Here is a 13163-nt window from a genome sequence, read left to right as displayed (position 1 = left end):
CACAGTTCATCAAGACCTCATGTCAACTAGATGACAAACACAATTAGTGCAGGGCCTTGTGTCTTCACCAGTAACCTTGGAGATTGAGCAGGACAGACTGACACGGTTGATGTGTACCACAGCTCTGTAAGGGTGTTGACAGAGTCCAATCATTTATGAGACAGTGGTCACATTCACCTGCATGTTACTCTGCATGAGCAGTAACAATCCTGTTAATATGACAGTTATTTATTGTCTTTTCGAACACAAATTGCTACAAAGAATCAAGCCTGCCCCTGTAATTTAATCAAATTATGCTAATTACATCTGATTGCACTAAATGAGTATACCTTTCTAATTTTCAAGTGTAATTGGATGGTAATAGGAATATTAATGGTTGAATAACTGTAATTCAACTGCTTCACAGCAGTGTTTAGATTATTTTAATATATTTGATATGATCAAACCAATGTGGGTCTTCATGTTTGTGTATGCGTGCGTGTGTGTGTGTGTGTGTGCGCGCACGTGCACCGTTCTGCTGCTCTTAAGCACGTCACATTGCTCTTTATAGTAGCAATTATATCACATTTACAACACAGTATTTCCCTCAAGACTTATTCATGCTGACATAATGGTGTCATGAAGACGCAGTAATAGTGATGAAGGGTCAAGACAGGGTCAGTCGGAGGACAACTGTAGGAAGACTTGGCTCAACACTTCAAAATTCAAACCACATCTTATTTTTGAAGGATAACGTCTCTATGCCTTTTTCAGAGTATAGTGTATGGCTTCATTTTAAATGGCTTCTCACACACACCACACATTCACTCACACACACTCTCCATGCATTCACTCACATATTCACTCACACATTCACTCGCACATGCATGAGTCATTAGTAAAAGTTGCTCTTTGCGATGCATCTATTTGTGATCAGTTTCACCGTAAATGCATGAAAATAATGTTCTACAATCACCGGTCTGTTCCTTCCCCTACAGTGGTCTGTCCTCTAAATCAATTCTCGTGCCATAAAGAAGGATTGCAAGAGACGCCTGTGGAGTCGGGTGATTTCTTACTTGAAATAAAAGTGCAAGTTCTGGTGATTTATTGTCGACACTCAATTTATTACCCATTTAACCCGTGTGATCCACTGTAATGTGAGCATCCGGACCCACAGCATTATGCTGAACGGGTCTCTGCCCACTCTCTACAAGCACTTTATAAAGATTTTAGCCTAAACCCACATCACTCACATGAACCTGGTATGTGTTTTCTTGTGGGCTTGTGGGTAGTGTAGTTCAATGGAATTCGGCCTTGCACCCACACTCTCCTAATCATCACCACCAACCTCTTCCTTCATGTAAATGAGATGTGTCCCTGGCATTTTGCCTGACCTTTTTCGAGACTGCCCCAGCTAAGGTCACCCTGTCACCCCTTATTTCCAGGGCACTGCGGGACAGTCTTGCGTAGCCCAGGCTGTAAAGCTGGTCAATACTGCCATGTTACTGTGGAGCTCAGCGGTTCAGCTCCGGAGGAAAGGCAGTGGGGATAAGCTCCCACACACACACACACACACACACACACTCACACACCCTCCAGGAATGAGAGCATGTCCAGGACTTTCCTCACTCCCTGCAGCTTGGACCTGTTTCGCACAGCAGGGAAAGAGGACTTCAATTTGAGCCACAGTGTAGAAAAGGATAAATGAATTTAAATTTGTACATTTAGTTGAGAAGCGGAGAGACTAAAGACATTTTACTAGCTTTCCTTAAGCTTTTTAGATACCAAAGAGAAAATTAATTTGAAAAGGTGGAAATCCTTGGATGGGTTTGGTCTCGAAGCCACGTTTAACAGCTCTCTCTTCAAAAGGAAAGTCATTATCACTTAAAATAAAGCTTTGCTCAGACTTAGCCAAGAGTTTACCTTTCGTGATTAAAAAGCTTTTGAAACTGGGCTGGGAGATTAATTCCGAATATAATTTGTGCGAGAGACTGCTCAAACCTGTCCTCCTGAATGCAATGTAGCAGAGACTCAGACTCCATCCATGAAGTTTGGCACTTACTGGGATCAAGGTCGCCATGTGGTATGTGGTTCCACTTATTTCATGCTGGTCCACTTCTTCTAGACCAGTGGCCGTATTGACGTTAGCTCAGGTGTCTTCGTTACGCGTAGCGACTGATCTGACTCATGCCGTCATGGCTATTGTGTCCCTGCTTTTTCTTGTGAGCTCTCAGACCTGCAGGTGCGGGAGAAGATGGATCACAGCCCAGTCTGGGTGAAGTGTCATTAACACGGCGGTATTAACAGCGTGCTGCTAAGAGGTGGAGACATTGCGGTTGGAGTGCGGGTGGGGTGGAGGGGGGTGTAGGAACAGTGATGAGGAAGAGAGAGAATGAGAGAGAACAGAAAGGAGACAGGGATGGACAGATCGCCAGCGCAGCCTCCTACAGTTGTCCTCCTGTCTCCAGCGTCTCCAGTGTCTCCAGTGTCTCCAGCGTCTCCAGTGTCTCCAGTGTCTCCAGTGTCTCCAGCGTCTCCAGAGCAAACGGAGCCCTAGCATAGAGCCGCCCATCTTAATCAGGCCCTGCGATTGTGCTTCTCCAGACGAGATTAGCGCGGCCCCGTCTCCCTGTCTACCCCCCCTTCCAGACACCCCCCCCCCCAACACCCCACCCCAGCCTTGCTTACTCACAAGCCCATTTCAATTAACAGCCTTGAGTTATGACACAAGGTGCCAACCTGCTCATTATAATGATCCAAGTCTGCTTGCCTAAGCCTTTTAACTGCCTCCGTGCCTGGCAGCCCGGTGTGATCAGCATGCCGTTCCTGCCAAGTAAGCTTATTACTAGAAGAGGTGCATGACCAGGTTTAGTGCTGCCCAGGGTCCATTCCTTCTACACATATTTTCTTGGAGACACTTTCATTAAAGATTTAGAATTCTGAAATTGTGTGTGTGTGTGTGTGTGTGTGTGTGTGTGTGTCCGTGCATGTGCACACCACTCATCACTATTCTGGTATTCTGGTTTCTTCTCTTTGCATCCCAGGCCTGAAGGTGATATACAGTCCCAATCACACTCTGGTTCCACATGGCTGCATGATCTTGGCGGTTTATGAACCTTTTTCCAGATATCAGCTCGGTGATCATTCAGCGGGGCAAACGGAGGCTCCGCCCTTCGTGAGATGTCTGTTTATGATAATGAGAAAGAGATGGATGAACTTGCAGGCAATCGAATCACTGGAGAGGCCTAGAGCTTCAGCTGGATCTGCTGAGAAAGCTCACGTGTGCCCCGTTGCCCCCGTGGCGTGTAGAGCAGTGTGACCAGGACAGCGTATCTCTCAATCTCCCTCTCACGTGTGCTACACGACATGGGTCACGTGCTCACCCTGCACTTCAGGCAAAGGGGTTTTTAAAATGTGGTATTTACTGGAATGCTAGTCTACAGAAAATATATATTTGAGGCTTTCGCCCCATTGACCTCTATTAAGATCCTATAAGCAGTGCTGTGTCTGTACTCTGTTGAACGACCGACTCCTACGTGTTCTTCTGCACCAACTGAACCGGTGTTCAGTCGAATTTTCCTACCCGTCGAAAATTCCTACCTAGGCTTACTGCGCATGCGCAATTCACTATTACATCATGATTTTGGTGGATTTCAACAGTGCTGCACTATAGTGTTGATTAACTTAATGATGTTTTATAATGACATTTAGTCTGTCGAAATTTCCTACCTATAGTATTGATAAACTTAATGCTTTTATATAATGACATTTAGGCTGTCAAAATTTCCTATCTACTCTATAGTGTTAATGAACTTAATGCTGGTTTATAATGACACACAGGCTAAAAACATGTTCATACAAAGATGTAAACAATCCAATTTGCTTGTATTACAGTAATATTAATAACAATACATGAATACGCAAAATAAAACTTTTTATTTAAATATTATCCTACCTTTTAAACGCTGATTTGTGCTACATTATGATGTTTCCATAAGGTAAACAAACTCTACAGAGATACGTCTACAAATACGCGATGCCCTCGGACACGGTAGGAAATATCGATAAGGTAGGTAAATTTGACAGAACACCAGCGCTGTAGTCTACACCACTCACAGTGCCGATCCTACCAGACTGATCAGTGAGCGGTCTGCACCCTGCCCTGACTGAGCCGGTGCCGTATGCACCACCCACTGCGCTGCAATCTAGCATCACCAGTGTGGCCTAATTGTGCAGAAGCTTGGGACCCCCACCCTGCCGAGTCTGAGTTCAGGGCCCAAACCCGCCTCTTCAAGTGCATCCTAGTGTCTTGTTAGAATTGCAAACCCCGGCCCATCCTCTTCCTCAGCCTTCGTCTTTCCTCTGTGATGTCTCAGGAGGGACGGCTTCTCAAGTCCCTTCTGCTTGAGAGCCGTTAGAGAGGGAGATCGGTAAGTGACGGAGGAGGCCGCTCCTGTCAGCAGATCTCTCACTAATCCCCCTCACCTCCCTCCACCTGCAGCACATCCGCCCGACGCGGCCCCTTCACACGCCTCCGTCACACGCCTCCTTCACACGCCTCCTCTCCGAGAGTCTCGTTTGACGGACAGTAAGTCTGGCTGTGCTGAGATGGGCTCTAGACAACAGGATGGTCACCAGGGCTGACAGCACTTTAACCTGGGCAACATCTCCTGCAGTCTCGACACATAGCACATTCTGCACTCCTGTTGTACACTTGCTCTATGGATTTCTCCGTTTCAAAATCGAGTGCACTTAAATGCCTACAGAAACACTGTTTGTTAGCCATATTTCTACTAGATGTACATTGTGAAGTAAGCAGCCATCTTGGTGCCCGGAGCCCTACATCGGTCAGTTAATTTTGTAATGAAACGCCTACCTTCACTCACAGTACTTTTCAGACTGGTACATGTCTTCCACGATGCCCACCAAAAACCGAGCACTCCCAGTGGCCTTGGTGGTATGCTGGGAGTAATCACTAAAGGAGGCGTGCCGGTGGGCCCCTGTCAAAAGATCAGCTGCTGTCTTCGTGTTTGCGCCTAAGCTTTTGATCTGGGTGAACACTGAGATTTGATTAGGGTGATGCAGGTTGATTACAATTCACAGTCAAGAACAGCTGCTGGAACGACTTCTGTTGAGTCTGGAACCGATGCCAGTGGAATCAAACGTTTAAAGCAGAATCAAATAGTACTTTCACAAATTAGTTAACCAATTATTTTAAGTAATTCTGTTCAATAATCATTTGCTGAAATGCACTGCAATCTTAATAGAATTGTAGAGCTTGCTTGATCTCTATCATATGGTGGTAGGAAAACAACCTTTCAGATTTCAAGTGGAGACATTGGAAGGATAACTTGGGCATGTTTTAAGACCTAAAAGTTCAACTAGAGTTTAAAAAATCTTACGTCCCTAGACTTTTTCTAGACTTTCCACTCTAGATACACTATTAGACACACATGATAACCCACATCAGTGTGAACAGTGAGGGAGACACATCAGAGTTCAGAGTTCATGCCCCTCTGTGACCCCTGTGTTGGAGATTGACCATGCTCAGTCAGTGCTAGTTCCCTAAAAGACCCGACCCCTTATGCCGCTTTTAGGGCAAATTTGATTAAGTGCTAGTTCCTGTTCTTTGTGTTTCTCATTATAGGATTTTTATTATTATTACAATCTAGTATTTATAAAGTTTACCAATAGTTAGATATGCATATTAAAAATAACAAATTCAAGCTTTTATCATTTTTCATTAGCATTAATACTGTGTATTTATATCTTTGAGATCGCTTATTATCTGACTCCTGCAGTCATTATTTTATCATAGGAAGAACATTGTTTTCAAAAAGTCAAGGACACCATCATCCACAGAACCATCGGACACATGAACATGCTCTTTCTTTAAAATACTCACCTTGCAACATGGATATCACAGAACAGAATGAGGACATACTTGGGCAACTAAGACGGACACTAAGACAGCTCCACTAAAGTGAAACGGAATACCTCCCATTATTCCTGTTTTTAAAGGAAGTGGAGGTTTCAGCAATTACTGGAAGGACCAAGCCTCTTGTACGAGAGTGATGGACAAGTCTCCAGTGCGGTCTTCAAACCAGCTCGGAGCCACTGACCGTGAACACGATGCTAATGGGAGGTGCCCATTACACAGCAGTCCTGTTATTTCAGGGTGGAATACGCCACATGGCAGTAGCTGAGAAGCACGAGCGAAAATAAAGAAAACGCGAAGCTCACAGAGAAAGGTTTTTCAGCTTTTATTTTAAGTGACCTTCTCTTCTCTTTTGTGACTAAAGCTGTGAGTTCTTCGTACCATCTGGCCTTCAGCCAAGCCCGAGCACTACCACTCCATTCAGAGAGCGAGTCAAGAGCTTTGTGGTTAGCTTGACAGACACAACAAAACAAAGACTGCTTTCTGATTTGCATCACTTCACCAGAGAGTTTACATGATGGAACTAATATGTTCACACCAACCGGTATTGTCTGGTAACTTTAGATGTTACTGCATGAAAGCTGTTTTATTTGTCGACTCTGTTGTGTAATACTACTCTGTGGTTTGCACTGTAGATGTTTCTTAACAGCTTTGTATGCAGGATGAGAATAATAAGCCCCTTATTTGATGACACCAATTCCAAACAGATGTCCTGAGCTTCAATCATTATTTGTCATTTTGATGACGGTAGTTATGAATTAGAACACGGGAATAATTATGGAAATCTAGATATTTTTCCTCTTTGTTGTATTATTGTATTATCAATGCATATTACAGGCCTTTGTCAAAACCATATATTTATCTATTTTGATGTCTTTTTTTTGTGAAGAGGAGGTTATTCTAATTCTTTAGGAGCGCATGTGGGGTGGGTCCACTCCAGCGAGTGTCTTAACGGAGTTTCCTCTGTGAGCAGCAGACTGAGGGTCCATCATCCCACTGACCACCACAACACTCCTTCACTCACCACTGTGATCATTCCACCCTTCTAAATATTCCACTGACCTGGAATTATTGCAAAAGTGGTTTACAGGGGCTGGTGTGTGTGTGTGTGTGTGTGTGTGTGTGTGTGTGTGTGTGTGTGTGTATGGACCACTTCTTGCCTCGTGACCGTGAACTGACCCTAGAACTGGAAGAAGCAGTGATACTGGGGGCAGTGGGGGAATAAAACTGTAATAGCAAACTGCTCGAGCCTCGTGGCTAACCTGCCGCTGACACATTTATTCCTGATGAAACATTTGGAGAGACCTTGGCACTACTCTGCATGATTAAACCTCCTGTTTTTTCTCACTCACCTAAATAACGTGGAACATTGTGTCGGCACGTAAAACTTTACGACTATAATGATTGAATGATGTAATTAGCTGGGTTCCTTACAAGACGGGAATTAATTATGCTTCATTTTATCAATAATCATGATTAGTGATTATTCATATTATTAATGTGACAATTTAAAAATACACGGCGGAAACGGCAAGTGTAGAATTAGAACTATGCAAGTCAAGAGGTACATGTACAACATTTATTATTCTTTTGTATTTATTTTGTAAGGAAATGTTTAAGGAATAAAAACAAGGCTATAACTACCTAACTACCTGCCCCATTTTTCCATCATATGTACATATGTATGTAAATTAGCTTGTGGACGGTTCATTCTTCAGCGGCGAGGAGGAGGGGAGCTTTGGCTGAACTGCAGGGTGATAAAACCTCCCCCTAACGGGACTCGTGGACTCTGGCATCACTTTGAGCTCAAAAAAGATTCATGATTCAAATCTTGAACCTTGAATCTTTTTTGTTGGCTTCCATTCTGCCGCTGCTCAGGTGATATCCACCCAAACCTGGACATATTTTGGGGGTGGCTGTAGGTTTGATAATATTAGTATGTTTCTACTTATAAAATTTTGAGTTTGCAGATGGGTTGATGCCAAGACTGGCCCGATCAAGGGATAAAAACGTGAACGTTCCCAGTCAGAGATCTCAAGATTCAAGCACCCTTGGGTCTTACTTGAAAAACGCTGAATGAATAATTACCATTTGAACCCCAGACCGCATATGATTGCCATCACATTTTGCTTGGCACTGCAGTGCTTTGAAACAATTGTGCATGCACTGCACATTTCCAAAGAGTCATTGCTACATTTCTCCATAGCTCCAGGTCCTGAATCGCATTGCAGGAGTTTATTCTACACAGTGGAGGTGGAGGCAAATTAATAATGTAATTTAAAAGGCATCTGGTTATACAACCTCTGGGCAGGGATTGAACCATCCGTATTCGTTTTCATGTGAAACTGAACACAAAGAAGCAATATATCGGCTACACATTGCAGGATGCTGGTGGTTATAATGATTAAATCCAGGCAAACCCGTCTAATGGAATGTTTTAATTACTCTGTACAGTAAAGTCTTTCTACGTCTGACAGAATGCACAGTGACTGAGAGGAAGAGGTCCAGAGAAACAGATATTCTCTCAGCAATGAACAAATTGCCATGCAGATACCTGAGAAGTCCAGTTCTGAAACGAATTCTTAATGACGACCAGAGAATGCCTCCGCCTTCCTGTAGTTTGTTCAAATGCCTTTCATGTGTTTGTGTGAGAGGCACATTAATATGCAGAAGATCTTTTTTTCCCTTCATACAGCAGCGCTGCTGACAGAAGATTCTTATGAGTACCAACACGTGATGATGCGAGCAGCGTGCGCACCTTGACCTGAGTACGGCTGGGTCAAAGGTCGCGGCTGGGGCCTGCTGAAACACGATGACCTGTGGGCACCTGTCTGATAATTCTGAGATGGCTGGACAGAGTTAACTGCCCTTTCTACCAGGGCACAGGCAGAACAGGACCTGTGCACAGTGCCAGTCTCGTGCAGACGCATGCAGGAGAACCACAGAAGTACACGCCGACAGGCAGGAAGTGGGGGGTGAGTCACCCGTCTGTACAGTAGCAGTTTCGGTTCTTAGACAAAAGGTCTAAGATTACAGTAGTAGAACTTACAATCTCGTAGCAGTGTGGGGCAGAGGTGTGAACGGTTACATTTCAGTAAATTTTGGTTCATATTGTTTGGGTTTTAAACAGCAGGCCTTGAACTATGTGTTTTTAGAACTGTAAAGTGTTAACTTTTTTGTATTATATTATGGATTCAATATCTAATATAAAATGTTGTATATTATTGAAATATCCATGGAAGCTCGCATAAAACTATGAGATACAAAAAGATACAATCCTGCCACTATGGTTATTTGATTGGCTCGCCTACCAGATAACAACAGGGTTCATTCCCATTCGAAACAGCGGGGCGTATTTCTCTATTCTAAGTTGGATTTATATATATGTGTGACATTCTCAGACAGATCCGACACTTGCGGTATGTTGGAGGTGGTTTATGTAATTTAATAGGAAGATCCGAAATTGTAAACAACACGCAGGCAATGGTCAAAACCAGAAAACAACGAGAGAACAGCCCAGGGGGTAAAAGTAAAAACAGAATAAAAGAAAACAATATCAAAACCAGGAAGACAACAGACTTAATGGAGGGCTCATACTCGAAAACGTGCATGTACTACGACAGTCAGACTGGAAATGTATTCACCACAGCGTTTTTTTAATCATTTGAAACAAAGTAGTAACAGCATTGAATTCTACTTTTGTCACTAAGGTGCATATGCGAAACAACGCAGCTTCACAAACACCAGTAAAACAGTAATGCTGATTTACTGTATTACATCCTTTATACAGAGGCAGGCTGACCTTGTAGCAGTGTCAGGAGCTTACGCACATGAAAAACAGCTGAAGAAGACAGAAACCCAGCACTGTAGATGCTGGTCCAGAAGATGTGTCCAGAAGGGCAGAGATGACTAATGTAAGGGCATGTCCTGCCTGAGGCAGCCTGGCCTACACCACGATCAAAGGCCTCAGCACTGAACGGAGTGGATCATCACAGGAAACCATTGTGAGTGGGCGGCAGGCTCGTTTCTCCCTCTGGTGGTCGTCCGTCAGTCACGCGACATGGTCTAGCCCTTCGTAGAGTAGTGCAGGTGTACTACTGGGAATCAGCAATGCGCATCGCTAGCATTGGGATTTAAAGGAAGGTTGCAGCTTTGGATAAAGTCTCTCCGTTGGCGGGTGGGGGTGTGTGGATGGGGTGGGGAGCCACATCAGGTTCGGTAAGCGCCTATACCATGAGCAGAAGTGAGCTGTGTGGTCAAAGTGAAGCGATCTGCAGACAGGTGTTGTTAAGCACGACAGGAACATCCCACTACAAGCTGTTATAGAAAGACAAGATGAACAAGATGGAAAGACATTTTAAAAACAATTTTAAAAGGAGTTTAAATGATCACAATAAGGTTTAAATGAGGTTATTAGGTGAAGGAAAGTTATTTTGATTAAAGGAATGTTATTTTGATTATAAGTTATACATAGGGTGGGTAGCAAGAGATGGGGTCTGGCCAGACCTCTGCTAGTTTTCACTCAATATAGTTCAGACCTTTGAAACTAATTTATCTGTGTGCAGACAGTTCCAACCATCATAAGGTCATTCAGACCCAATGCAATTTCACAATGACAATAAATATAGTGAAAGAACTTAACATATTAAAATCACTTTTGCCCCAGGCAACAAATAGAAATGAAAAATAGTAACGGCTCTCCAATGTCTCCAGTCATGGATTTATCTTTCTACATTGTTGATGTACTCCAGTGTTCCTCTGAGAAGTCCCCTAGTCTTCCTTTGCAGCTGTTTGATTGGCTGAGAGGAAACAAGCCCTTTGCTCACTTGAGATGGGACACCACGTCTAATCCGCTGATGTATGGGCCAGGTGCCCAGGAACTGAGGTTAAGGTGAATTACTGACATTTCAATTACAGTTTTATCTGCACCACACTACAGTACTAATTTATGGAACAATTATCTATTGATCTGAGCAAACTAATACTTTTTCGTAAGCTAATCTGAAGCCCCCTTTCCCCAAGGAACTGTGTTTTGCATTTAGATAGTGATTCTGAGTAAAGTGCACAGAAGGAATGAGGGAGAAATTAAGAGAGTGTGCATGATAGTGTTTACAAGGACTGTTCCTTGTGTTTAGAGATCTTTCTCCCAACTCTGGGGCAAGCAGAGATGCACACCAGGTTAGGTGAATTTGCTGTGCACTGAATTCTGGGTAGAAAAAATAGCAAATACCAACAGACACAATTCATGAGCCACACATTACAATAGAAGAAAACTACTGGACTAACAATTCTGATGCCAGAATTCATGTTTGTTCTACGAAAGATTTATCTTAGTGCTACTAAGATAAGGACATATGCAGAAGACATATGCCCCATAACGAGTGTTTATGTTATAGAAAGTGACGGAGATGGAGCCCGTGCCTCTGCTCTCATGCTGAGAAAGTGTCTCCTTGCTCAATGTCTTACTGTGGACTCCTCAAACCTTCACGCTGGAAGAGAGGACAATACGAACATCTGTGCTGTCAAATATGTATCTGTGCCAGAACAGAAGTATTATTGCACAGTTAGTAAGACTAAAAAGCAAACAAAAAGAAAATCATAAATGAAGACATGGTAGAGACAGAGAAGCCAGAGAGAATGAGTGAGCAGGCAGGAGACGTAAGCTGCTCGGCCTTCCTCTGTCCCTCTGTCTTCCTTTGGTTTGTTTTTGTCCTTTTGGGTGAAGTGTGGTGATGTGGTTTTGTGGTGGTTTGTTGCTACACCTTATCTGCAATTTCGACCATGGCTGGTAAAGGTTTTTTTGTATGTTGTTGGGTCACAACTAAGCTCTATATCCTATAAAACCAAATCATATGTGTTTGTCATATGTAACACATGACGTCTCTGGTGTCCGTGACGCTCCTCCTCTGAGATCAGCGGCTTAACTTGGGTAATGTGTCTCCTCTAAACTTCTTTACCCAACTTACAATCCTTTATAGAGCTTCCATCCAAGGTAGGTCATCTACATGAATCAGCCAGACTCAAAATTTTCCAATTATTTCACCAATATCCCTTTTGCTTTCGGACACCCCCTTCCATACCACAGTACTTGAGTATGATATAGACGTTGGCAATAATCCTTGAATAAAACAAAACACCAGCCATGATAACCAATCAAAGTGTGCCTTTATGAGAAAAGAGGCCAACTACTTCCTGGTAAACGGACCTGCCAATCCCAGCTCCAGCCTGTGGCGTTCCCCTTGTTCGCTGGTCCTCAAGCCAGATGGCACGTTTCAGTTCTGCACCGCCTATAGAAAAGTTCCTTCATTGACTGAAACTGATTTGTTCGCTCCCCCCAGAGACTGTGTAGATCACATAGGAAACGTGTAATTTGTTACCAAGCTCAACTGACTTAAGGGTTATTGGCAGGTTCCTCAGGAAGGTCATCCAAAATTCTGCCTCCACCTCTCCAGACGTATTCCTACAGCACAAACTAATTTCTTTTAGACTGAAAAATGCTTCAGCGATGTTCCAGCATTCAATGAATTTTGTATTGACCAATGTGGAAGAGTGTGATGCTTACCTAGATTACATTTTAGTATAGGCCTACGCTAGTACATGGGAAGATCTCATATGCGCCTTAGATGAAATCTTATCTTTCCAGGACACTCACCTAACTCTGATCCTAGCAAAATGTGATACAGTTATGATGCTTAGTGACTTATCCGGGAGAGCAGGTGAAACACAGAACTGTTTGCACCGTTGGTGTAAAACTACAGTGTTGATACTTTCTGCTCCAAGGTCATCTCTCCTACTCAGAGAAGCTTTGGGAATATCGGCCTTGTTCATTTAATCAAATGAGCGCCATGCTGAGGACGCTAACACGGAGAGTGCAAGCTGTGTTGTCGCTTTCCAGCAGGTAAACCATGGAATTGGGGCCTCAGGCCAGTGGGGGGCCAGTGGGGGGCCCTGAGGGCCAACAAACTTTAAGCTACAGCCGTGGCAATGTGCAAAGTTTTGCAATGACAGCATGAGATCTGAATTCCCTGAGGAAGCCCTGTGAATGTTTTGCCTAGGGCCCCAACAGCCTCTAGAACTGGGGGCAAGTTCGAAGAAGGCCCGGTTGGGTGTGTCAGGGTTTCCTGGAGTGTCCCGGTGCCAATGAGGAGGGGCAGTTTGGAAGTGCAGGGCACTTGGAAAGTGTGTTTATGTGTGAGCGACGTTCCCGCTGGTTCATGGTGAGTTCAGGGTCAATATACTCTCTCTG

This window comes from Brachyhypopomus gauderio, chromosome 7 (assembly GCF_052324685.1).
Source record: "Brachyhypopomus gauderio isolate BG-103 chromosome 7, BGAUD_0.2, whole genome shotgun sequence".
In the NCBI taxonomy this organism is placed as follows: domain Eukaryota; kingdom Metazoa; phylum Chordata; class Actinopteri; order Gymnotiformes; family Hypopomidae; genus Brachyhypopomus; species Brachyhypopomus gauderio.
This window is presented reverse-complemented; position numbering follows the sequence as displayed.